Here is a 27,049-nt window from a genome sequence, read left to right on the forward strand (position 1 = left end):
AGCTAGAAGTCAATCATATTTAAAACTATGCTGTTCGGTAGTGGAGTTTGCTTTCCTTTCAATAAAAAAATGAACTGAACTTTAAAGAATTAAAAGTCAGACCGCTTTAAAGTGCATCAAACAGACCTCCGGTGCATCAAACAGATTTGAAAACGTGAAAACTGCTTATATATATTATTTATGAAAAAACAACGAAATCTATGCAACTGTACCAAAAGACGTGGGTATCTAAATGCGCTTTTCTGTTTAAAAAATGAACGCTGAAAAAATTTCAACTGAGGTTCTTTTAAAACTAAAATGTTCAAGTTTTTCGCAATTTTTTTGAAAGTTTTTGAAATAAAATGAAAAATCGTTCAAAAACCTCAAATATCGAAAACTAAAAGCATTTGAGCATTCCTATTTGGTGACAAGACTTGCAACGCCTAGGTGTACCCTGACAGCGCCTCAATATAGAGATGAAAACTTCAAAAGAAATTTTTAATTTTTTCAAATCCAAGTTCTTAAAAAACGTCATATCTCGAGAAATACAAGGATTCGAGCAGTCATATTTGAAGGCAAGATTCGCAAAGCCTGATAGTACCCTGACAGCACCCAGATTCAGGATTGAGAATATCAATTTTCATGAAATTTTCTAATTTAGTTTTTCTGAAAATTTTCGAAACATCCTCAAAACATAGCCAATGGAAGATTAGAAAAGAAAAATGAACGCAAATAAACATAAAAAAACGGACTTTGTTTAAAAATCTAAACTGTCGAAATAAAAAAAATAGATGCCCTTTAAGCTCTTTGAATTTCTGCAACGATTTGATTGGCGTTTTTTTGATAACATGAGAAAACTGAATCAACAGGTAGAGTTTCCATTCCGCGGGAAATCTAAAAATTAAATTCCACTTTGGAAACTAAAAATCGTTCAAAAATATTTGCACCATTTGCACGTTCGTATTTGGAGAGTGCTATTTACGTCATTTTCAGCAGATGAATTTCAATTGAGCTCAAAAAGTACATATATACCTAAATACATCAATATCTTAAAACTTTTTCCTGAAAAAAAATCATTTCTCTTAAAAAGGTCGTATCTCGTAAACTAAAATGATTTGGGCATTCACAATTGGAGAAACCCGACAGCATCCCACTATTGGTAGCTAATTTCAAACTTAGTGAAATAAAAACTAAAATCAAACTGGAAAATCAAAAAATAATTCTTAACCCTTGCCTTCCAATACACGATATGGCTTAAACGTCAAAAAGTTCTTCCGTTAAACCTGCAAAAAATACGTTGAAAAAGCTCAAAAATGGCGAAATAGATTTTTCATTAAGAAAAACTTAACTCATCACGACCTAAATAAGAGCCTGAACTACGTTCATCGACACTAAAACAAATGAATAAAGGAAAATATACAAAGTCAGGGCAGGGCCTGTATACTTACAAATTACAGGAGTAAAAATGTAGTAGAGAAACTACTTGCAGCTACAATACAAATTGCTGATTGCTTTGATCACAAGAAAAATCCTCGATGAGGCAACTTCGCCGAAAACACATTCAGATGAACAATAGGCCGACAAAAAACCAGGTCCTGGCCGGATTAGAACTTAATTCTAGGCCAAAATAACCAGGCCCTGGCTGGATTGCATCTTAATTTTAGGCCAAAAAACCAGGTCCTGCAGTAAAAGAAGTTATCAATTTATTTTGTTAACAACTTTTAACCCGATAAAATTCTACATTCCGATTTGATAATGCTTACTAATCGTAAGCGTAAACAGATACGAAAAATAAAGAACCCAAAAACCATTTTTCAACTCCCGGTCCTAATCTGCAGGGCCATTGGTGGAGGACAGGAGATGTCGTGTCGTCCATTTGGCCGGCCGGGTCCAACCTTGAGGAGGCGGATGACAGATGGGCCCCTCGAGACAGGAGGCGTGACCGAAATGGGATTCGAGGGCACATCTCGTGTTGAAAGCTACACGCCTTACCCCACTGGGCCACGGCCGCTCACCCAAAACCGTTGTGCGTTTCAAGCTTTCAATCACTTTCTTGGGAAACAAAAGCTTTACAATCTATGTGTATTAGTCACCATCAAATTAATTAAAGCTAAGGAACGTATTAATTTGTTAACGCAGAGCAAACATTGCTTGTGACAACAGTCTCACATAACTCTAAGTACATCAGCTGTCAACATCAGCGAGGGGAACCTGGTGGTCTTTGAACATTTGCAAAAGATCTCCTGATTCGTTCAATCTTTTCACTGTACTGCAATCTCCTATAAATTTTCCAACGAGGAATAACTGAGGCACAGTTTTGATTCCCGAAAATTTCGATATCTCACCCAGAAGAGCTTTGCCTTCGGGGTGAATATCCAATTCGATAGCCTGATATGCAAAACCTGTTCTGTTCAAAATACTCTTTGCAACATTGCAATAAGGGCAGTAGGTAGCTGAAAATATTATCAGCTTATTTCTTTTAAATATATCGCTCAAAATATTCAACATTTTTCTGAAACAAATAAACATTCTAAACAATGACAGTCTAATTGACAGACTTCTGAACAATGACAGAACTGTTGTGATAAACTTATTAAATAGAAACATTTGTGCCATGACTTCGTTGAAGGTAATTGCATACCCTCGTGCCCAAGAGAGCACACGCTTTCTTCCAAGGACGAAGAAAAACAGAAAGCGAGCGGCATCAACCCTCATGGAAGAAAGATTTTTGATTTTGTGGGCAGATTTTGTAAAGAAAATAGAGAAAAATTGCTTACAAATGACCCACTTGTTCCACAAACGTGCTGGAAATATAACAAAAGTGTATGCATGCAACCTGATTGTAAGAACCCGCATATATGCGTGTTCACAACAGAAAAATTTAATAGCTGCTCGAATCAAAACTGCAAAAAATACCACGTCCTTTCCACAGGAAAAAAAGAAAACAGAGAAGCTTGTTTCGATGTTTTCTGGAAAATGTCTGGAATTGTATTGTGAGCTGTTTGTTGGAGACTTAGTTCCCTGGACTTTGTTGTCGATGCCAGGGGTGAAAGACAGAACACCTGACTGGCCTCATCAAACCACCGGACACGTGCTCTGCCTGGCTCATTACCAGACAACAACGCCATTTATGATTGTATTTTTCTATCGAACACACCTGAAAGATAAATACCCGAACCTCCAAACGAGTGCTGAAACAGCGTCACCAACCGTGCAATTTTCCATATGGTGCATACTCACGAAAGAGTAAATACGGAATAGAAGGAGCCGTGCAGTGGCACAATGTGAAGCGGGACCACGTTAATATCAGAGATATCCATATTGAGGATTGGACTGCCACCTGGCGCCTCTAGAGTGGTGGCCTTAGCAAGAAATGGATTGGTACACTTCAGCCTTGGAACTACCACCCAACCGATACACCCACCTCGACGAACTCAGGATTAACCCAGCAGTTTCAAAACTTATCGTTATCCGATACCTTACCAGCAACACAGTCTGAAACAGCACCAGCGCTTGCCAAGTTCATGAAAATTTGCTGCACAAGCTTCAAAATTTTGAAGCGGGTGCCTAAGGGAAGTCGTGTCTGTATGGCCAAAAGGCTCACGCACTATCTAGACAAGGTTCTAGAAGCCCCCAGTGATGTTAACAAGAAAAAATTGAATTAAACACAAGAATTAAATATTAAAACTAGCGCGTCAATCGCACCTCCGGTGCTACAAAACCAAGTCTTCAGAAAACAGACAAAACAAATGTCTAGAAAAATTAAAGGATTTGAGCAGTCATACTTGGACTCCAGATGTGCAACCCCTGAATGTACCCTGACAGCACCCCACTATAGGGTTGAGAAATTGAAGTTCGGTTAATTTTTTTATATCTAAGTTTTCTTCAGAAAAAAAAATCATAAAAAACGCCATATCTCGAAAAACAAAAAGATTTGAGCAGTCATTCTTGGACTCCAGACTTGCAACCCCTCAATGTACCCTGGCAGCACCCCACTATAGGGTTGAGAAATTGAAGTTCGGTTAATTTTTTTATATCTAAGTTTTCTTCAGAAAAAAAAAAATATTAAAAAACGCAATTTCTCGAAAACCAAAAAGATTTGAGCAGTCATACTTGGACTCCAGATTTGCCACACTATAATGTAACCTGGCAGCAACCCACTATAAGGTTGAGAAATTGAATTTCGGTAATTTTTTTCACACCTAAGTTTTTTTGAAAAAACAAATGAAAAAAACATACAAAAATCATAAAAAACGCCATATCTCGAAAACCAAAAGGATTTGAGCAGTCATACTTGGACTCCAGATTTGCAACCTCTGATTTTACCCTGACAGCACTCCACTATATTGTTGAGAAATTGAAGTTCCTTTCATTTTTTAATTTTTTTCTAAGCTTTTTGAACAAAAAAATGAAAAAATCTATGAAAATGTTATTTCTCGAAAATCAAAAGGATTTGAGCAGTCATACCGAAACTCCAAATTTGCAGCCCCTGATTGTACTCTGACAGCACCCTACTATAAGGTTGAGAAATTGCAGTTCGGTTATTTTTTTTTATATCTAAAATTTTTGAAAAAAATAATTACAAAAAAAATCATAAAAACACCATTTCTCGAGAACCAAAAGCATTTGAGCAGTTATACTTGGACTCCATCTTTGCAACCCCTGAATGTACCCTGACACCACCCCACGATAGAGTTGAGAAATTGAAGTTCGGTATATAATATCTCAGCGGACCCCGACGCACACAGTGCGTCCCGTAGCTTATCCTAGCCATGCTGAGATGAGTCGGATACTCTTGCTACCTGGTCACTTAAAGGGAGCGTGTAGTGCATACGACATCCCACCTTACGTGACCAGCTTGGATCCTATAGGGGCACCACTCCTATTCAATCCCACTCGTTGGCCCAGGGTCATCATAGATAGCCCACAGGGATAACTTAAAAGGTCTCTGGCTTAGACCGAGGTCTTTGGCTTAGACCGATGAGCATAGCTCATGCACTACTTGGGCAGGAATCTCGTATCGCCAGCTTTCTTTCCCCTACTAACAGACAGCTAGGAAAAACCGATAACCCGCTGTCAGCACTCGGGTCCATACTAACCGGCAACTTAAGATCCTTTAACAATCGCCGGTAACTATAGAACATAGCTACCGCTTTGAGGGAAGAGTATCCCTAAAACTCCTTTAAACAGAAGGGTTTTTACACGACTATGCAAGCATAGACCTCCGCCGAACACGGAGCCGTACAAAGTGTCGATAGACGTACGGGAAACCAGCCACTGGTCAGACCAATGACAGGAGGGGCATGCGCAAACACAAAGATGTCGGGTATCCCCCAAGGCTCACATTTGCCGAAGCAACGCTCCCCTTGGTTCGCACCTACGTCTCTAAGCACTGGGCAATGCGGCGTGTGACGTTAGCAGAATTGGCCTCGTTTGATGAACCGTCGGTGTTATACTGCAAACTCCACACAGTATAACGCGCAGGCAGACAGGAAATACAAATACCTGCCCGACAGTCCAAAAGCTCAGACCAATTCCCCAGGATGCACCGGGGTAGATCCGATTACTGCGGACCACACCGCAAAGGACTACACCACTCGAGGAGGTGCCACACTAATACATCCCAAAAGCATTTGAGCAGTTATACTTGGACTCCATATTTGCAACCCCTGAATGTACCCTGACACCACCCCACGATAGAGTTGAGAAATTGAAGTTCGGTATATAATATCTCAGCGGACCCCGACGCACACAGTGCGTCCCGTAGCTTATCCTAGCCATGCTGAGATGAGTCGGATACTCTTGCTACCTGGTCACTTAAAGGGAGCGTGTAGTGCATACGACATCCCACCTTACGTGACCAGCTTGGATCCTATAGGGGCACCACTCCTATTCAATCCCACTCGTTGGCCCAGGGTCATCATAGATAGCCCACAGGGATAACTTAAAAGGTCTCTGGCTTAGACCGAGGTCTTTGGCTTAGACCGATGAGCATAGCTCATGCACTACTTGGGCAGGAATCTCGTATCGCCAGCTTTCTTTCCCCTACTAACAGACAGCTAGGAAAAACCGATAACCCGCTGTCAGCACTCGGGTCCATACTAACCGGCAACTTAAGATCCTTTAACAATCGCCGGTAACTATAGAACATAGCTACCGCTTTGAGGGAAGAGTATCCCTAAAACTCCTTTAAACAGAAGGGTTTTTACACGACTATGCAAGCATAGACCTCCGCCGAACACGGAGCCGTACAAAGTGTCGATAGACGTACGGGAAACCCGCCACTGGTCAGACCAATGACAGGAGGGGCATGCGCAAACACAAAGATGTCGGGTATCCCCCAAGGCTCACATTTGCCGAAGCAACGCTCCCCTTGGTTCGCACCTACGTCTCTAAGCACTGGGCAATGCGGCGTGTGACGTTAGCAGAATTGGCCTCGTTTGATGAACCGTCGGTGTTATACTGCAAGTTCCACACAGTATAACGCGCAGGCAGACAGGAAATACAAATACCTGCCCGACAGTCCAAAAGCTCAGACCAATTCCCCAGGATTCACCGGGGTAGATCCGATTACTGCGCAAAGGACTACACCACTCGAGGAGGTGCCACACTAATACATCCCAAAAGCATTTGAGCAGTTATACTTGGACTCCATATTTGCAACCCCTGAATGTACCCTGACACCACCCCACGATAGAGTTGAGAAATTGAAGTTCGGTAATTTTTTTCACACCTAAGTTTTTTTGAAAAAACAAATGAAAAAAACATACAAAACGCTATTTCTCGCAAACCAAATGGATTTGAGCAGTCATACTTGGACTCCAGATTTGCAAACCCTGAATTTACTCTGATAGCACCCCACTATAGGGTGGGGAAATTCAGGTTCGGTTATTTTTTTAATATCTAAATTTTTTGGAAAAACTAAAAAATCACAAAAACGCAATTTCTCGAAAACCAAAACAATTTGAGCAGTCACAATTGAACGCCAGATTTGCAGCTCCTGAATATACCCTGACAGCATCTCATTATAGGGTTGAGAAATTGAAGTTCTAGTTTTTTAAATCTAGTTTTTTTATATCTAAATTTTTTTTAAAAAAATTATGAAAAAATTATAAAAAACGCCATATCTCGAAAACCAAAAGATTTGAGCAGTCATACTTGGACTCCAGATTTGCAACCTCTGATTGTACCCTGACAGCACTCCACTATATTGTTGAGAAATTGAAGTTCGTTTAATTTTTTAATTTTTTTCTAAGCTTTTGAACAAAAAAATGAAAAAATCAATGAAAATGTTATTTCTCGAAGGATTTGAGCAGTCATACCGAGACTCCAAATTTGCAACCCCTGATTGTACTCTGACAGCACCCTACTATAAGGTTGAGAAATTGAAGTTCGGTTAATTTTTTTTTATATCTAAAATTTTTGAAAAAAAATAATTTAAAAAAAATCATAAAAACACCATTTCTCGAGAACCAAAAGGATTTGAGCAGTTATACTTGGACTCCAGATTTGCAACCCCTGAATGTACCCTGACAGCACCCCACGATAGAAATGAGAAATTGAAGTTCGGTTATTTTTATTTATATCTGTTTTTTGATTAAAAAAAATGAAAAAAAAATCATATAAAACGCAATTTCTTAAAAACCAAAAGGATATGAGCAGTCATACCGTGACTCCAGATTTGCCAGCCCTTATTTACCCTGACAGCACCCCACGATAGAGTTGAGAAATTCGGTTTTTTTTAATCTGTTTTTTGATCAAAAACTTGAAAAAATCATAAAAAACGCCATATCTCGAAAACAAAAAGGATTTGAGCGGTCATAGTTGGACTCCAGATTTGCAACTTTTGAATGTACCCTGACAGCACCCCAGTATAGGGTTGAGAAATTGAAGTTCGGTTAATTTTTTTTATATCAAAGTTTTTTTGAAAAAAAAAAGAAAAAATCATAAAAAATAAAAATTTCTCGAAAACCAAAAACGTTTGAGCAGTCATACTTGGACGCCAGATTTGCAACCCCTGAACGTACCCTGACAGCACCCCACAAAAGAGTTGAGAAATTGAAGTTCGGTTATTTTTTTAAATCTGTTTTTGATCAAAAAATGAAAAAAATCATAGAAAACGCAATTTTTCGAAAACCAAAAGGATTTGAGCAGTTAAACTTGGACTCCAGATTTGCAACCCCTGAATGTACCCTGACAGCACCCCACGATAGAGTTGAGAAACTGAAGTTCGGTTATTTTTCTAAATCTGTTTTTTGATCAAAAAAATGAAAAAAATCATAAAAAACGCAATTTCTCAAAAACCAAAAGGATATGAGCAGTTAAACTTGGACTCCAGATTTGCAACCCCTGAATGTACCCTGACAGCACCCCACGATAGAGTTGAGAAATTGAAGTTCGGTTATTTTTTTTATATCTGTTTTTTGATCAAAAAATGAAAAAATCATATAAAACGCAATTTCTCAAAAACCAAAAGGATATGAGCAGTCATACCGGGACTCCAGATTTGCCAGCCCTTATTTACCCTGACAGCACCCCACGATAGAGTTGAGAAATTCGGTTATTTTTTTTATATCTGTTTTTTGATCAAAAACTTGAAAAAATCATAAAAAACGCCATATCTCGAAAACCAAAAGAATTTGAGCAGTCATAGTTGGACTCCAGATTTGCAACTTCTGAATGTACCCTGACAGCATCCCAGTATAGGGTTGAGAAATTGAAGTTCGGTTAATTTTTTTTATATCTAAGTTTTTTTGAAAAAAAAAATCATAAAAAACACAATTTCTCGAAAACCAAAAACGTTTGAGCAGTCATACTTGGACGCCAGATTTGTAACCTCTGAATGTTCCCTGTCAGTGCCTCACTATAGGGTTGAGAAATTGAAGTTCGGTTAGTTTTCTAATATCTAAGTTTTTTGAAAAAGAACTAAAAAAAAAAAAAAAACGCCATATCTCGACAACCAAAATTTCTCGAAAACCAAAAAGGTTTGAGCAGTCATACTTGGACGCCAGATTTGTAACCCCTGAATGTACCCTGTCAGCGCCTCACTATAGGGTTGAGAAATTGAAGTTCGGTTAGTTTTTTAATATCTAAATTTTTTGAAAAAGAACTAAAAAAAAACATAAAAACGCCATATCTCGAAAAATAAAAGGATTTGAGCAGTCATAGTTGGACTCCAAATTTGCAACTTCTGAATGTACCTTGACAGCACCCCAGTATAGGGTTGAGAAATTGAAGTTCAGTTAATTTTTTTTATATCTAAGTTTTTTTGAAAAAAAAAGAAAAAATCATAAAAAACGCGATTTCTCGAAAACCAAAAAGGTTTGAGCAGTCATACTTGGACGCCAGATTTGTAAACCCTGAATGTACCCTGTCAGCGCCTCACTATAGGGTTGAGAAATTGAAGTTCGGTTAGTTTTTTAATATCTAAGTTTTTTGAAAAAGAACTAAAAAAAAAACATAAAAACGCCATATCTCGAAAAATAAAAGGATTTGAGCAGTCATAGTTGGACTCCAAATTTGCAACTTCTGAATGTACCTTGACAGCACCCCAGTATAGGGTTGAGAAATTGAAGTTCAGTTAATTTTTTTTATATCTAAGTTTTTTTGAAAAAAAAAGAAAAAATCATAAAAAAAACGATTTCTCGAAAACCAAAAAGGTTTGAGCAGTCATACTTGGACGCCAGATTTGTAAACCCTGAATGTACCCTGTCAGCGCCTCACTATAGGGTTGAGAAATTAAGTTCGGTTAGTTTTTTAATATCTAAGTTTTTTGAAAAAGAACTAAAAAAACATAAAAACGAACAATATAAGGATTTGATCAGTCATACTTGAACGCAAGATTTGCAACCCCTAAATGTACTTAACAGCGCCCCACTATATAGGAATGTATAGAACGTATGTATATATAAAATTTTCAAATCTTGCAATTTTTTGGCCTTTTAACAGACCAACAGATTTAAACATGAGCCAAATGAAACTTCCTAAGCATTTTAACCTACGGTATAGCTTAAACGTGCAAAAATATTTTCGTTAAAAATGCAAAAAAACGTTGAAAAAACTTAAACATGCAAAAGTAGGGACTTCTTAAACACGTCAACATAGGGAATTCTTAAACATGTGTCACGTGAAACGCCAATTAAATAATTGATAGATAGATAGATACGTTAAATGATGGCGGCATGTGGCATGATGTATCGAATTGGCATTAAAGATATAGATTAAAGAGGATCATACGGAAGCAAAAGAATCATGGTAAGATCGTGTCATGAAAATGGTGATTTAGATTATTTGGAGCCTTGTGCTTCCGTGTGCGTCGAAAGCATAAAATCAAGCTTCTAGAGAGTGAGTAGCTTATACGGGTTCTGAGCCAGCTCATGGCAGACGATTGCGTGCAGCTTCTTTTGAGCGATATCAGGAGTCCTAAATGAGTAATGGCTTTATTAGTAAGATGAGAAGCTCCGCCAAAGCAATTAAAAACGAGAGGCGTGATGGAGCCATGTTCAATTTCGCGGATCCTAGAACCGTAAGCACAGATTTTCTCATTTTCGTGACGACGATAGTTAGCAGCTGGAGGATTAGCAGTGTTCGTACGAGTTAGAGGGTTAAAAACTCTTACGTCAAAAAATGCTCGTTTACCGTACTGCCAAAAACCCATTGCTGACACATCAAGGCGAGCAGCTTCTTGAGTGTTACCAGTTACTGAAACCAAATCGAGGACAGGATGAAGGGCTGGCTCCACTGCAACGTCACGGCAAGCTTGGCTCGTAACATTAGCAAACAAATTTCGAAGTTGCTTGTGACGCTTGCTGATGAAGCCGCCGACCGGGCACTGAAGAGCATGACTGACTTAGATATCAGAAGAGCATACACATTTTGTGTATTGTCGCGGGGAGGTTTCCAATAGAAAGATTGTAGCGTAGTTTGATGAAATCACGAAAATCATGTCTGCTTAACAAGAAACCAGCACTGCTATCAGGCCGGTAGTCAAACAGTGAGAGGCACTTCTTTCACTGGCGGAGTTGGTCGCAAGCCTGAGGTCGTGACAAGCAGTGCCTAGAATGTCATCGCGGGTAGAGGTTAGTCTTTCAGTAATTTCGCGCTTGATGGTAGACTTGTTTCGGGTGCGGGTGTTTTCATTCTGAACGATGTCTTGATTCACGATTTTGAGTGGTGAGAGGGGAATTACAGCGAACAGAGCTGTTGAAGCAAAAATTGGTGTCCTTTGATAGGTTTTCAATGCCGAGGCCGCCCATCCTGACTGGGAGGGAGCAGATATCGCGTATGGTGTCGGAGACGTCATCTTTCAATAAATGTGCAATGACAAGAAGCACAAAGGTTCTTTAGCCACACTGATTAATAAGCTACACCCCCACATCAGTCAGTTTCTTCTGTTTTCTCAAATGGAAACAAACCAAGAAGTCCCCAAAGGAGTCAATGGCGACCTTAGTTAGCACGAAGGTTGACGATGGTGACATCAAAGAGTGATCCGCATTGCTTCTGCTGCTGACACAATGGCGGATGCCTCAGATTCAGTGCTGGAGAAACTCAGGGAAAAGCACCCACCATCGACTCTGAGCTCCTATTCTCTCCCTCAGCCAGTTGGAGAGCCATTAAGCGTAGACGAAGATGCAGTAATCGCTGCCATCAAGTCTTTTCCAGCAGGGTCCGCAGGAGGCCCGACAAACTGCGCCTGCAGATTCTCAAAAACATTATCTCAACTGAGACAGGAAACGCAGGCTCCAACCTTCTGTCTTGTTTGACGAAATATGTGAACTTTGCTCTCACTGGTGACATCCCAGTTTCGTTTCACCCTTATTTCTTCGAAGCCAACTTGTTTGCGCTCTCTCTCCAAAAAGGACGGAGGTGTCCGACCTATAGCTGTTGGCAATACAAGGCGGTGGATTTTTTCAAATTGTGTGAGCACGGCAACAAAACGTGAACGACAAGAAAGATATGGCTGCTCCCAGCTCAGTTAAATTGGGCCCTTCCGTCATGCGACGGTACGTGCACAGGTTGGATAGGGACGTACCAACGCTGTATAAATACATCGGCAAAATTTTATGAATAAATCAGGTCGATTTTAATGCATCCAGAGAATTGTCAATTAAAATCTAACCTTCTCGATTACAGCACAGATAGAATTGTTTATGTTTTTTGGATGTATTTTTAAATTTTTTGCAACCCCTAAAGCAGAGGATTTTTGTTCTTATAAAGTTTAATGAGTCCGATTATGATTCATTCCGTTTTTCGCTTAGTTTCTCTGCTAGTTTCTGGACTGTTTTGATTTTGTAGAGCCTGGTGCTGCTTTTTCAGTACACGCAAAAATTAGTGGAACAAAGCTGCTGTGTTCCACATCCAGAATTCTTTGTTGGTATTTTAATGTTTTGACACTCTCATGATATTTGTAGGCGTGAGATATAGTTTTAGGGCAGGATTTAGCATGGGGGTTGAAAATTTTTACATCGAAAAAGGTTCGGCTGAAACGGCCTCCCCAGAGTACATTTGCCTTGATGTCAAGTCGAGCGTCATCTTCAGTAGTGGTTGTTCTGTTGTGAAAGCTTTCGCCTTCCAACGATTGAAGTCTCGGGTCAAATAAAACGGGGCCAAAGCTGCCGTCCATGTAACACGCAGCTATGTCAATAGCTCCGGTATCTAAGACGACCATGTTCTTGTGAAGATAAACTTCGAAAACGCTGTGAGACGAGGCGAGATGTTGAAATCTGTCCTCGAATCAACCTCAAGAACATACCATTATTCGTTGTCGGCATACGGCAACAATTCTTTCTTGTTTTACAATAATACAAGTCCTCTCACAAGAAGGGGCTCAACAGGGCGACCCAGAAGGCCCACCACTATTCTGCGCAACAAAAAACAATCTGATACAAAACCACTCATCTGAATTGAACTTCTGGTGCTAAGACGATGAACATATAGGAGATAAATACCACGTTGTTCTTGTGGACCTGCGTACAATCATCAACGAAGCAGTCAAACTCGGCCTTAGAGTCCATCCTTCGAACTGCGAGATTTTCATCCTCGGAAAGCCATCTGAATCGAAGAGACAGCAAATCATCAGCATGTTCAACACCATCCGCTCTGGTATTTAAGTGTTCGACACATCTGATTTGGCTATTCTGAACGCTGGCATTGGTGACAAGGCTAAACGAGCCAACTTGCAGGAGAAAAAAGAAGACCTCGATCGTTTCGGCAGCAACCTCGAGCACATCGATGCCCACGTTGCGCCGTTCCTCTTGAAGAACTGTTCCAGTTTTCCGAAACTTACATATAATCTTCGGTGCTCCCCCTGTACTCCTCACACCGACCTCTTGAACATGTATGACGAAGCTGTAAGCAACATCCTCACGAAGATTTGTTATCTTGATCTCGATGAAACGAGTCTGCAACAGGCATGTCTTGCGACCAGTATGGGTGGTCTAGGTGTCCCGAAAGCCTCCGTCTTCGCACAACCAGCTTGTCTTGCTTCCGTCGACGTGTCAAGGGTACTTGCTTCCCAGATATTGAAAGAAGATCTTTATTGCAACATGGCATATGAAGCCGCCTTCGATTCCTGGTCAAACACAACCGGGATTCATTTCAAACCTTAAGACCTGCGATTCCAGAGGAAATGGTCTACTCCCATCTACGAATGCTTGGGAGACAGCCTTTTTGATTCTCTAGACATAGGTGGTATACGAAGGTTCACCCCGTACCAAGGCAAATTCTCGGCAGCTTGGCTAGAACCCAAATTCACTCATTCCGTGAATTTGGGTCTGAAGCTCACGAACGCACAAGTCCGTACCGCAATTGTATGCAGACTAGGTGTAACAGTCGCCTACTTTAGTCACATATGAGGCTTAAGAAAAATAGGCCCTATAACCATTGGCTCAAGAGTCAGGGACACTATCTCTTGTGTTTTTCCGCCTCAAGAACGGTCGGAGCCAATTCGGTTCGCTTGCGACATGAGACTGGAACCCATTACAGCTTAAAGGCCACTACCAAAATACCCCCCCACTCTAGAAATAGAAACGTCCCCATACTTAGGTCTCGGAAAACCCAAAATACATGAACGCCATTAAAAACCGGGTCGGAACCATCCGCTTAGTTACTTTTTATTGGACAGTGGAACTTTGATCCATTTCAGATGGATCAACCTAAAACTCGCCTTATCTCAACATAACTATCATAAAATGCACTCGAGAAATTTAAATTGGAACTTACATATCGACGCACTTGAGTATGAGGAGTGAGTTAAAGATGAGCAGCTTGAGAATTAACTAATATAACTAAATAAGTTTTAAGGCCAATTAGTTTCAATAACGAAAGTAAGTTCTGTCTCAAGAATTGAAGTTTTCGTTTGGACCATTAGGACACTCGAGTAGTCCTCTATTCCGTTGAAGGTCCACACTATTCCATTCGAATAGTGATCCTTCCTCAAGTCAATGTTGTTTTCTCCTGTTTTCGGGATAAGACAGCTCTACTCTCTTGATATTTCGTATCGAGAAATTGCGAACAGCAATTTCCTGCCTTTTTCTTGAGTAGTTTCCCGCTCTTGTTAATTCGGGTGTTCTGATTTCTGACTTTTTCATTTTCAGTTGGTTCGAGAAAATTGAGCATGACATGCTCAATTCGAATTTTGCAAAATTAAAATTTCACTCCAAAATTGCGTATTTCTCAAGGTCAAACCCCTAGACATGACCGACTGGCACATACTCCCCGGACTCGAGATCGATGTCCTCATCGTGTGTTGTCATCTGCCAATAAGTCCCAGAGAACCGAGTGTTGCTCAAGATACAGTGCCAGTGGTCATTTACAGAAGTTTGCATCGAACTTAAGCTTATCTACCTTGCAAAATTCACGACCATATAAAATTTTCACACTACCGCTAAACAGCAATCAAAATCTGCACACACCTGCACCCCTGGATCCCCGTTTTTTTTTTTTTTTTTTTTTAAGCTGGTAATTTTTAAAATTTCTTTTGTCCTATTTCAGTCAGAGAATTGTCATGCATCAATTTGATTTATATACTAGATCTATCATATTAATAACAATATCTTATTCGTCTAAAATTTCTTTTCCGTGAACCCAAATTTTATCCAAGTTCACGCTCAAGCCCCCTCCCTCTCAAGACTCAAGACTCTAGAATTTCCTTTCGAGCCACTGGCTCACCTCATGTTCTTCGCCTTCGAGGTACCTGATACCGGTGTTCTTGGCACTGTAATTTGTTCCAATAGTGCCTCTTCGTCATCGGAGCTAATCACAATTTCCTCCCAGGCCTTCAGCTGTTCATAGGCTCGCATCCACTCTCTCTGCTCTTGCAACCTTTTCAATTGACTTGGTAGGCCTTTCACCTTCGACTCCCGGTTCAAGCAGAAGGAGTTATGAAGACTCAAGCTCACATTCCTCGCCAGGTCCTCCTCCAGTATCGTTTCCCTCGCTCTAGAATTGTCTCTGGATATTCTGCCTACTCTTTTCCACCCCGCCGTGATTGCGTTTCGATGGGTTAGCAGAGGTCTCTTAAAGGCATCTGGCCCTATTTCAGCTTGGAATTGTCGATATTCCTTCTGATGTTTCCTCATGTGGTCCTTTGTCACTGCATACAACCAGGATGTTAACGTCGCACGAAACCAAGGAAAGAATCTCAGGCGGCTCCATATGTGTCTGACTTGCACTGGTATGGCGAATACCTTGCATGCAGTCTCGAACAACTCCAGTCTCCTGCTGTAATCTATCGCATAAATCGATTCAGCTGTTGGCGCTCTCGATTCTCTGTACTTCGCTATATTCTCCTCAATCCATCTCAGAGCCAGCATCGTGCTTACCACTAAGATGGTCACCTTTTGTCGATACTCCGGTAGTCCTAGCGACTTAATTTCTTCTACGTCCCAGATCAGACAGAGATTGGCGCGGTCCGGGTACCACACTGTCTGCGCCAGACAGTGGCATGGACAATCCCCATGCGTGAGGTCGATGCTTCTAAGGTTGCGTTCTCCCGAAGCTTCTAGGAGAGGCTCAAGTTCCATCATTTTCTCATGCACCACGTCGACTTCTTCCGAGCTTGAAGCACCTACTGCGGGTTTCCCCACCACGTTCTGCTTCCCATGATCACTTGCATTTTCGCTCTCCAAGCCTAGAAGTTCTTCACCCCAGATTTCACTCAAGTCATCTCTTTGCTCCTTTGGTACTGCTCCTCGGATCTTCCTCAATAGCTTGTGTGAGTGGTGTGACATCCGAGCTAGTCTCACGCACTTGGGCACTGAGAAGGCTTTGTCTATCATCACCCTCTGGCTGGACACCTCCACCATCGCCATGTGTAGTGGATAGTGGCTCCCATCATCGACCTAGTGGGAATTCCACTCAGGTCTGCTGTCTCTGTCAACTTCGCTCTCGAGAAACGCGTTTCATGAGCCTTCAACCAGTCCACGCACTTGTGCCTCCGCAAGTCTTCATGTGAGACCTGCTCAAGACCCAAAGCCCTCGCTAGCTCCTGTCTACACTCTAGGTCTTCCAGATCCAGTTCCTTGACCTTCTCCTCATACTTCTGTCTGCTGGTCTCCAGTGGCTTCTCTGACCTCTTTTTCTCCGCAACCACCACTGAGGACATTACCGACCCCTGGGGAGTTGCTGATGTCACTTCATCAGCTTCCATGGGCGTGGTGCTCGGCAACTTGGCCCGGCTATTCCTCTCACTATCTCTAGAATCGGCCCTCTCGCCCAAGCGACTCGACAAAGATCTCGGGTTGAAGAAGGGTGGGTTTGGGGGTGGCCCGAACGTGACCTGTGCTGTTTCCAGCAAATCCGTCTCTAGCGCGCATATATGCTTTTGAAAGACGTCGTTCAACCATTCCACCCCTCTGGGCCTGTCAAAGTGAATGCCATCCGCAGATGCATTGTCAGGGAAAGAGGTTAATTCCATTTGCTCAGCCACGTCCAGTAGCCTAAGGGGAAGGACACTCCTCTGATGAATCTTCCTGATTGTTTCGTTCAGGCTGCGCACTTTCGTATTCATCTCTACCGCATGTTGATCCGCTCCCATGTTGTAGGGAACAGTACACACCGTGAGAATGGACGGGTCCATTTGGATCCGTATCTCCTCGAGAATGCAGCTCATCTTTTCATGCAGCCTTGTCACCTTCCTCGCTTCCCCCCTTGACACATCATTCGTCCCGACCATCAGGGTGACTGTGTACACGCTCACCATCCCTAGCATCTCAAGAGTCGCTAACATCTGCGGCGTTGCGGCTCCGGCGAAGCTCAAGATTCCCGTTTGCCAATGGGATTGGATCCGGGTCAGCACCCGCAGCAAGCTGTCTCCAATGATCAAGTGAACCGAGCCTTCAGGCACTCGAGGATACGTGAAGTACTCCACCCAAGTCGCATCGTGGAAGCAATCTCTTCTCTCTCTCTGCGCCGGATTCCAGTCTATACGATTGTGCTTGCGATATCTCCCATCCGTATTCTTCTTGTAGCTCGAGATCATCACACTCCTGACAGGCTGTTCCCCCCAAGTCGAGGGTAAATCCACTCTTACCGGACTCTCGCGATTCCTCAGCTGTAACCTCTCCTGCAACTCTTTCAGCCGTGACGAGCCGACACTACTACCTGGGGTCGAACTCGGTGTGTATCCAGGCAGCGCGACGTCCATCAATGGTCGTATTACTTGAGTCTCCATTCCACGCAGGGAGGACGTTGATTCGGGTGGTATCCATACCTCCAGCCCCTCATTCATATGTTCTTGCGCCGCACGATCGAGGTTGAATCGTCCCTTTGACCTAGGAGCTTCGTCCACCTCCATGCGTGACTCTGGCCTTGAGACAGTCACTACCCGCTCTTTGGGCCTAGCCCCTTTTTGCATATCGAGCTCGCGCTGTTGTTGCTGGATCCTCTCAAGTTTTGCTTGGTCTCTCTCGAGAGCCTGCTTCAGCTGCTCACAATTCGCGGCATTCTCCCGCACCCTTTCTGCCTGCAGCCGTTCCGCCTTCATTATGTCCAATTCTCTCCGCGCTTGATCCCTCTCGAGCACCGCTTGATCCCGGTCGAGGTTCGCCTTATTCTTCTCCCGCTGGGTTCTCTCGAGTTCTTTTTTCATGGCACTGACGTCCGGATAAGCCTCCCCCGTCTGCTGTGCCCGTGACATCGACGGTACTTTACTCGTACTCTGGCTCGCGGGCCTGACTGATGGTCTGGCCGGCAGTGGGAATTCCCCCGCGCCATACTCTGTGTTGTTGTTTAGACCAGGGTTCCTCGCCAAATCGAACCCCCTTATCGCTCCATCCACGTTCCAGGACAGCCATCTGGTCTGTGCTTGATCGGACACCCCTTCAGTGGTGTAGCCTACCATCAAGACCGCCTCCGTCGCAGACTCTCGACACTCGCCCTCATCCTCCAATTGTAGGATGGCGTTCAGCATCACTGCCATTCTCTCGTTCACTTGAGTGTAATCCAGATCTCTCAGCCGTCTGTACAGTTCGTCAAGTGTGGGCTTTTTCAGAGCCGATGGCATGGACTTCCAGTATCGATCGGCCATTTCTGTGACTTTGATTGACTCTTTGAGTATTAGTACTTGAGTTTTACCTGAGCAACTTGAGTTTTACCTGAGCAACTTGAGTTTTACCTGAGCAACTTGAGTTTTCTTGAGATGTCGTTCTCTTCTTTTGATTAAATACAGATGAGTAGTCAATTTGAGATCAACAAATCAATCTGAAAATAACACCCGATATTTAGACCGACAAGCTGTGTTCCTAACCAGAAAGCCCCATTACTTTTATGATTAAAAACCCTCCCCTTTTCGCCCTACTAAAATGATTCAATTTAAATTTTCTAAAAAACATGCAGACACATTTTATGTTTTAGCACCATCATTCATTTAAAATGATAATTGTCATTCCAATCACCCATGAGATCCCTTACCTGTTTCGTACGCCAATACCTAGCTCAGGATTCTTCCCTCACACCCGACTCGACGCTCCCGTGTACCTGACTCAGGCGATGCTCAAGTAGTACTTCTTGTGAAGATGCACCACTATCTCCGTTTCTGCAAAGACCACATGAAGAATGGCGTACAATTCCCTCGAGCTCAGTTTGCCCCTGTTTGGGTCGTACACCGGCACCGAGACCTCCAATATTCCTCTTTCAATCATGAAGTCGCGTAGTCTTGTCAGAGCCAATATCACGTGTTCGGGATCAATTGTGTTCCTGTCGTTGACTCTCGTTACTAGGAAGCAGAGGTATTTGCCCGGGACTTGTGCCACTGACGGTGGAAGCGCCGCCATGCCTCCCAATCCTGGCCTCTGTCTGAACAGAAACTCTACGTTCTGGTATTCTCTTTTGAAGTCAGCCTCCAATCTTGATTTGAAACTCATGTCCGCCGTGATGCAGATCGCGCTGGTCCTGTTTGACAGGATGAAGTCGCTATCCGTTATCATGATGTTCTCTGAGTATTCATTGGGTATTTCGAATTTCGTTTTGAAATTCCTTCCTATGGTAGGCTCTGGTTCTTCTTCCTCCAGTTCCAATCCGCTTGTTTCCCTCACTTCCTTGAGCTTCTTTATCATCGAATTTTCGGCGTGGGTAAGTCCTACCCCCACTCCCCGGACAAAAATATTTATCGACGTCCCCGTCGATGTAGTCGGGTCTGAATTGTCTTTAGGGATGTCCAGTGGCCTGTCTGTTGCTGTCCATCCGAAAAGAGGCTCCGCTGTCTTCATGTACTTTGCTGCTGATACATCGACTTGCTGCATGCTTTGTCCTTCGTGACCCTCGTCTTTGACATCACGCATCCACTCTAGAATCCTCAAGTTCGTATTCTCCCTCCTTTCTATTTCACCCTGCTCGAGATCCGTCTCCACTTCTGGCGTCGAGTAATCATCCTGCGGATAATGTCCACCATCGTCAATGACCTGCCATTCCTCTCCAGCTTCCAGTTCGCCTACGCCTAGTAGTTCATCGCTTAACTTTTCTGGCTGTATCTTATCGATCAAGAAGTCATCCCCGTACCTATTGTACCTCATGCCTGTGCGTTTACGATTGCCCGTCCTGGTTTCCGGTGGTGTTGGTCGATCCGGTTCCATCCACTTCGGTACCTCGTTTTGCTCTGGGTCGTTCCAGTCTTCTTCTACAAATGAACCTGCATCCGACTCCACTTCTATCTTTTCGTTGTCGTCCAAACTCAAGTTCTCATTACCATCATTTTTCTCTCTGGTGCCTTTCTCATTCACTTCGCACGCTGGTTCCACCACCAGGTAGTCAAGACCCTCCATGTCTTTCGGCAGGCACCAATCCTCCGGGGACGGAACGTGAGGTTTCAGATTTTCGTAATGTGCTGCTCGCCCTGTACTCAAGCGATAGAACCTTCCTTGTTGATGTACTTCCGTAATCATGAACGGTCCTCTCCATTTCTTGAGTAGTTTCTTTGTTCCCTTGGGCGGTATGACGTTTTGAAAGACCCACACGTATTGGCCCACTTCGTATGGCTTTGCTCTCAGTATCTTTTCGTCATATTTCTTGCGTTGCCTCGTTTGCGCTTGTGCCGTGTTTCTCCGACATAGCTCGTTCAGCTCTTGTTGTCTTTTGATCGCTTCCTTCACGTATGCTTGAGGCGACGTCCTCTTCCCCTCGTACTCCGGATAGAAGAATGTCAGAGGCATTGCCCTTTCCCTGCCCGTCAACATCATGAAAGGGCTGATACCCGTTGTAGAGTGCTGGGTACTATTGTAGGCTCCTACTACCTGTGGCAGGTATTTGTCCCAGTCCGTCATGTACCTTGAGCAGTACACCCTGAGCATGTTGACTAGTGTCCTGTTCTGTCTTTCTACCAACCCATTGGTCTGTGGATGATAGGTCGTCGAGTGTGCTTGAGCAATGTGTGACCTCTTCATCAATTCTTTTGTTAAGTCCCCCACAAAAGCCTTGCCGTTGTCTGACTGGAAAGTCATTGGGCAACCATACCGCGATATCCAATGCGTTATCAGGTGATCACATGTTTCCTCTGCTGAGGCTGTCTGGCACGGAACTGCCTCCGCCAACTTGGTGAAGTGATCTATTATAACTAGTATTTGGTTATAACCCGATTCCGTCATGCAGATTTTCTGATGGTCTATCTGCACCACTTCATTGAATTCCGAACTCTCGACAGACTTGAGGGGAAACTTCATCTTCCTTGGGTCTTTTACTTGAAGGCATGCTAGGCAGGCATTCACCCATCTCTCGCAAGCTTTTCTCATTCCCGGCCAGTCAAACCTGTGAAGTATCCTTTGTTGTACTTTATCTATCCCCTGATGGCCCATTTGGTCGTGTGATCTGAAGAGCACTTCCGTTTGGTACAGTTGTGGTAGTATGATGAGGTTGTGTTTGTGTAATATCTTTTCCTCATCTCTTCTCTTGCACGCTACCACCCCTTCCGCTGTGTGGTAAAGTAAGTCTCTCTTTTCTTTGTAGAACTGGCTCAAGATCTTGTAGCTGTCTTCCTCAAGTTCCCCCTTCTCCTTGACTCCAGAATGGATCCATTTGGAGAGGTTACTTGTCATTTTGTCATTCTTCTGGGCCCTTATTAGGTCAGACAGTCTATATCTCGCCTTAACGTGCTCCTTTAACGCCATGATCTGTCCATTCATCTCACCAGGATTGTGGATGTCATCGCTCAGTTTCACACATATTATCCTTTTCATGATCTTCATGTCGTCCTCTGGTACCAGATTCGTTCTGATGTTTGAGTTGCACGATAGTTCCCTAAGAGGCTTTCTTGAAACTGCTATTTTCTCGAGCTCTTCTCCACCTCGTACCTCTTGCATTTCCAGATTGTACGTTCCTGAAGATGGATCTGTCTGTAATTCCCTGTCGTGCTGTCTCATCTTCTCTTCCGCCAGTATCATGCATAGACTGTCTTGATCCTCACTGCTCTCGTCCGAGTCTTCATCCCATTCTTTACGCTCCCCGGACAATTTTCCTTCTCCGGTTTCGTCTTCTTCCATGAATCTGGACCACTCCCCGGACTCTTGATCTAATCCCAGGTGTTCAATTTCTTCTCTGAATGTCACTTTCTTATCCCTGACTTTTGTTTGCTCCAGAATTTTTTCGGGGATTTTCTCAACTAGTGATCGCACAACTTCCTTGCTATCAGTGGTGATTCCTTTTGAGACGTCAGTATTGTTCACTGTTTTTTCTCTCCGAAGTATGGTTAGTTCCGGTGCCTCCTGACTTTTCCCTTGGATCACGGGTTTGTCATCCGATAGTTTCTCAAGCAACCTCATTAAGTCTTCATCTATTTGGACCGTTCCCTCCTCTACCTGGGTGAGATCGTGACCTTTTGCCTTGAGTGTTTCCCTCACGATTTTGGACTTGAGCATTATTCCTACCGGAATCCCTCTGCTTTTCTTCAAGATGGTCTTTTCAAGAGACTCTTTTGGCAATTCGGGATGATCTTCAATCGGTTTACCTGATTTGTCCAGCCATCTCGTGAGTGGAAGACTGTCGTATGTTTCTTTGTCCATAAAGGAGAAACCATCTTTGATCTCAGGTCTGTCCGCCTCTCTTTGTTCTTGTCTCTCGTAGAACTCCGTCTTCTTGCTCAAGCTGTCGGCATTTTGATGTTTGTCTCGCGTTCTATGTTCAATTATCATGTTGTATCCGTCCAAGCGAACTATCCATCTCCCAATGTAGCTCTGGTCCATTGAGTACGTTTTCAGCCAGCTTAATGCTCGGTTATCTACTCGCAGCTTGAAAGGTTCACTGCCTAGGTACGCTCTGTATTTCTCGACAAAGGTGACCACTGCGAACATCTCTGCTTTCGGTGCTCCGTACTTCATTTCTGTGTCACTTAGGACTTTGCTCCCGTATGCTATTGGTCTCAAGACTGTCTTCCCATTCCATTCTTGTTCTTGATGGAGAACCCCAGAAATCGCGACTACCGACGCATCTGTGTCCAGCACGTACATCCCCTTCTCAGTCGGCATACCCAGTACTGGTGCCTCACATAGCTCTTTCTTTATTCTCTGGAATGACTCTTCTGCTGCGTTGTTCCACGTGAACTTCTTGCCCTTGTGTCTCATTAATTGTTGCATCGGGTATACCTTGTCCGCGTAGCCTTTGATGAACTCCCTGTAATAGTTAGCGAAGCCCAGGAAGCTCATCAACTGGTGCTCTGTCTTCGGTGATTTCCAGGTTAGGACTGCTTCCACGGCGTCTGGGTCAGGTCTGATGCCGTGCTTGTCTACCATCCTGCCCAAATATTTTATTGAGTCCTTGAGTATTTCACACTTTGATGGTTTGCACTTCAGCCCCGATCTTTTCATGCACGCGAACACCTCATCAAGTCTCTCAATGCGGTCTTCTAGTGTTGGCGTTGCTATTACCACGTCGTCCACATAGCACATTACCAGGTTGCCGTACTTCTTCGTCACGCCTATCAGCGCGTGTGCCATCAGCCGTTGAAACGTGGCTGTGGCATTGCAGAGTCCAAACGGCATCCGTTTCCATTGAAACAGACCTAACTCGCAGGCGAACCCTGTCTTGTCCCTGTCTTGTTTCCTTAATGGTACCTGCCAAAAAGCCGAGCCTAAATCAAGAGTCGTAAAAAATTTTGCATCACCTAACTTCGAGAGGCTTTCATCAATTCTAGGTATGGGATAGGCATCCTTCACCGTGACGGAGTTCAGGTATCGAAAGTCACAACAGAACCTCAACTGGTCGCCTTTCTTTTTGGCCATCACTACTCCACACGCCCACGGTGACTTGGATGGTTCTATCATGTCATACTCTAGTAACGTCTTGATTTCTTTTCTACACGCGTCCGATTTGTGTGGGGTCATACGCCTCGCCCCCTCCCTGTGCGGTACCGCGTTTTCCTCAAGTTCTATTTCATGCTCCACAAAATTACAACACCCGATATCCGCCTTATGCCTCGAGAAAACTTCTTCGTTCCGCTCTAGTACGTCTTTGATGGCTTCGAGCTGTTCATCTTTCAGTTTGCCCCTCAAATGTTCAATCTCCGGCAGAACCGGTTTATCTGTCTGCATCTCATCTAGTGTGGGTCGCTCTGGAAAGTTTGAACAGCTCGACAGCCCATCGTCCGTTTCTGACTTAAGTGATTTAATAAGGCCTGAAGAATATTTAATTTTTTGCAATCGTCTCAAGATACAAATTTTATCCCTGTGATTGGGACAATCAACAACTTCATTTTGTTTTAAGTTCTCAATCGTTTCATATCGAGTTTTAACCGGCAAAGCATATCCCAGTTTCCTCCCTCTCTGTATCGTGATCGGTATGTCAAGGGTATTCAACAAGACACTGACGCAGAGACCACTCTTCGTTATCGAAAATGATCTTCCTAAAACAGCAGCACTTTGACTATTAGGGTTTGGAACTATACATACTTGCTTATTGTCACTTAGTTCATTGTAGTTTTTCATCCTCAAGCTCACGATTGCTGCTTCATTAGCTTTTAGCCTCACTCTCCTACTCAAGAATACCGGTGCTTTGTTTTCATTTGCCATTATTAAATTTACCGGTTTGATTGCGTACCTCCTATCCGGGTTCCGTATCCTGAACATTGCATTATTTAGATCAATCGTTACGTCGAAATTCCTGATGAAGTCTCTGCCCAAAATGAATTGGTCAGATTCATCCAGGTTTTCTACCACGATGAAGCTCATCCACAGGTTACGTTCTCCCAAATTTAGGGCTATTATCGGCGTCCTGCCTAGCACCCGAAGGGCCCCTTTGTTCGCAGCTGACAGCCGTATTCTCGAGTCTATCAAATCATCTTTGTTGAAGCCCATTCGCTCCCAAGTCTCAATTGGTATGACACTCAAGACCGCTCCCGTGTCAAGTAACCCACGTAACTGAGTCTTCTTTCCACTTATGTCCAACACTTATGTGCATTGCATCTTCTTCAAGCATAGCACAGTGTCCAATCGATCTTACTTTCAATTCCTCCTTCCCTACATAGATTTGTCCAATCAGGTCTTCGTCGCATGTTATCATCGTCTTGGTATAGATGTTGATTCCATCTATGTTTAGCATAACCTCGTGTGGACCGTAAGCTTCAGTGTATCTGTTATCAACACGTACCGACTTGCTGCCCCCTCTCGTGAGTAGTGCCCTGAGCGCTCTAGAAGTAGTTTGTGGACTTATTCCACTCAAGTAGTCTGCATACACGTCAATGTGCATTAACGTCTGGTCGCTCGGCTCGCTCAAGTTTCTAGTCACCTCGTGGCCGCCCACTGTGATTATCGACATTATTCTTGCTCCGATTTTCGATATTCCAAAGGGTTTACCTGTCACCATTTTCACGGTGTTACAATTCCCGTTCTTTGTTGAGCCCGTTCTAGCCTCTGGTACTACGTTCGTTCCGGTTAATGCTTCGTTAAAATTCTGTCTCTCGATCTCCAACTTTAGTCGTTGCTCTATTTCTTTCGCAGCCAGATCTTGTTTCACTTTGGCAATTGCTTCCGTCGCCGCTCTCTCATAATTTATCTCTAGAGAGCTCCCGGCCGCGGACTCTAACGCACCGCTAACATGTGTTACAGCTTTCACTGTCTTCGTCGGCAATTCGGTGTTTGGTGCCCCTAAGTTCCTAGATTCGAACTCGTTTTGCCTGTTCCGCTGATTCTGCACCGCCGCTAATGCCAACTTATGTTTGGGGTGATTCTGGTCCTTGACCGCTTCCCAGAACAAGGGACAATCCATTCTGAAGTGCCCCTCCTGGTTACAGAAAAAACATCTGGCGCCTATCTTGATGATTAAGCCGTTATAGTACTCGTGTTCCTCCATCTGACTCATGTCCTCCTCATCCGGTGCATAACCTAGGCTCTTCATGCCTTGTTTGTACGTTGTGCAGTCAGCCACATGATGATCCGCTGACCCGCAGTTCGCGCATGATCTGCGCTTATCCATATCATCTCTAGGTTTGTACCATGATGACCTCTGGGGTTGGCTTCCCCCTTGCGTGTTCCTGTGTTCAGAATATGTGTACTTCTTAGGTTTCATCAGCATGTATTCTCTTGATTTCTGTCTCATTTCTTCTGGGGTGGGTGCGCTGTCCTTCGACAACGTGTAGTATGTTGCTAACATTGTCCTTAAGTCATCACTTTTCACCCCATCAATGAACTTCGAGGCAATGCTAAAGTTCCGTCTGTTTGTCGACTCCTCTGGGTCACTCCTCCTTCTCAAGCTCTCGAGGTCATCTAGGAACCGATCTATTGACTCGTCGTCCCTCTGTCTCCTTTTTTCAAATCGCATCATCGCTTGATGACCCTTCATGCCTGAGCCGAATCTGTTCAACAGTATTTCAAAGATTTTGTCCGCGGTGTCGCGTTCTTCTTCTTTCTTCGCAACCACACACTTTAATGCCGTGCCTTCTAAATTGCTGAGTATGGCTGTGCACGCTTGTCTTTCGTCACTCAAGTTATCTTGCTCTAGATGTAGTCTCATCACTTCCACCCAAGTGTCAATGCATCCATCGGAGTCATCTTTGAATTCTTTTGGCTTCTTGAATGTTTTTCTTGATTTTCCCTCTCTCCTGTCGCTCGAGTCAGTGTTCCTCGTGGCGAAGGCCTCTAGAGTCCTGTTCATCATCTCCCAAGTGCTGGCCCATGTCATAGCATCCGGTCCTGAGTTGCTGTTGGCTGTTGAATCTCCCGGACCAGTCGTCGTGTTCGACGTTCCACTCTTCATTATTGTTTTCGCAGCTGTTGGTGCTATGCTTATCGCATCCCTGGGTATGGGCAACGGTGTCGATTGCCGTTTGTTTCTTTGTGGTTCTACAAAATCAACTCTGGTGCCTTGCGTACGATCCGCTGCCGGTCTCTCTTGTGGTGTAGAACCTCTCAAGATTGCATCCAACTTCGCCTGTATTGCACACGAACTCTCTGCTTGACTCTTGCTCATTGTGTCCATTCTCCTTTCCAGGCTCCCTAATTGGCTGTTAACATCATCATATCGGTTCTTCAACTGTTGCATGTCTGTTTTGATGTTCTTTTCTCGTTCTTCATTGGTGGCCTCTACCTTGTCTGACATTTCCTTGAGTCTCTCCTCTGTTGCCTTAGCTAGGTTAAAATAACTGTCTAGATACTCG

At 43.6% G+C, this 27,049-nt stretch overlaps 1 protein-coding gene across 1 annotated transcript in view; it reads left to right on the forward strand.

The window, feature by feature from the left end:
* The first annotated feature begins 2,557 nt into the window (after positions 1-2,557).
* The window catches only part of LOC134842285 (alpha-mannosidase 2-like), a 402,951-nt gene continuing 378,459 nt past the window's right edge, over positions 2,558-27,049 (forward strand). Inside the window, exon 1 of the mRNA XM_063858556.1 lies at positions 2,558-2,578. The gene's annotated coding sequence lies outside the window, so the exon portion shown is untranslated. The remainder of the gene's footprint in view (positions 2,579-27,049) is intronic.

The sequence above is a fragment of the Symsagittifera roscoffensis genome, chromosome 3 (genome assembly GCF_963678635.1).
Source record: "Symsagittifera roscoffensis chromosome 3, txSymRosc1.1, whole genome shotgun sequence".
Lineage (NCBI taxonomy): Eukaryota > Metazoa > Xenacoelomorpha > Acoela > Convolutidae > Symsagittifera > Symsagittifera roscoffensis.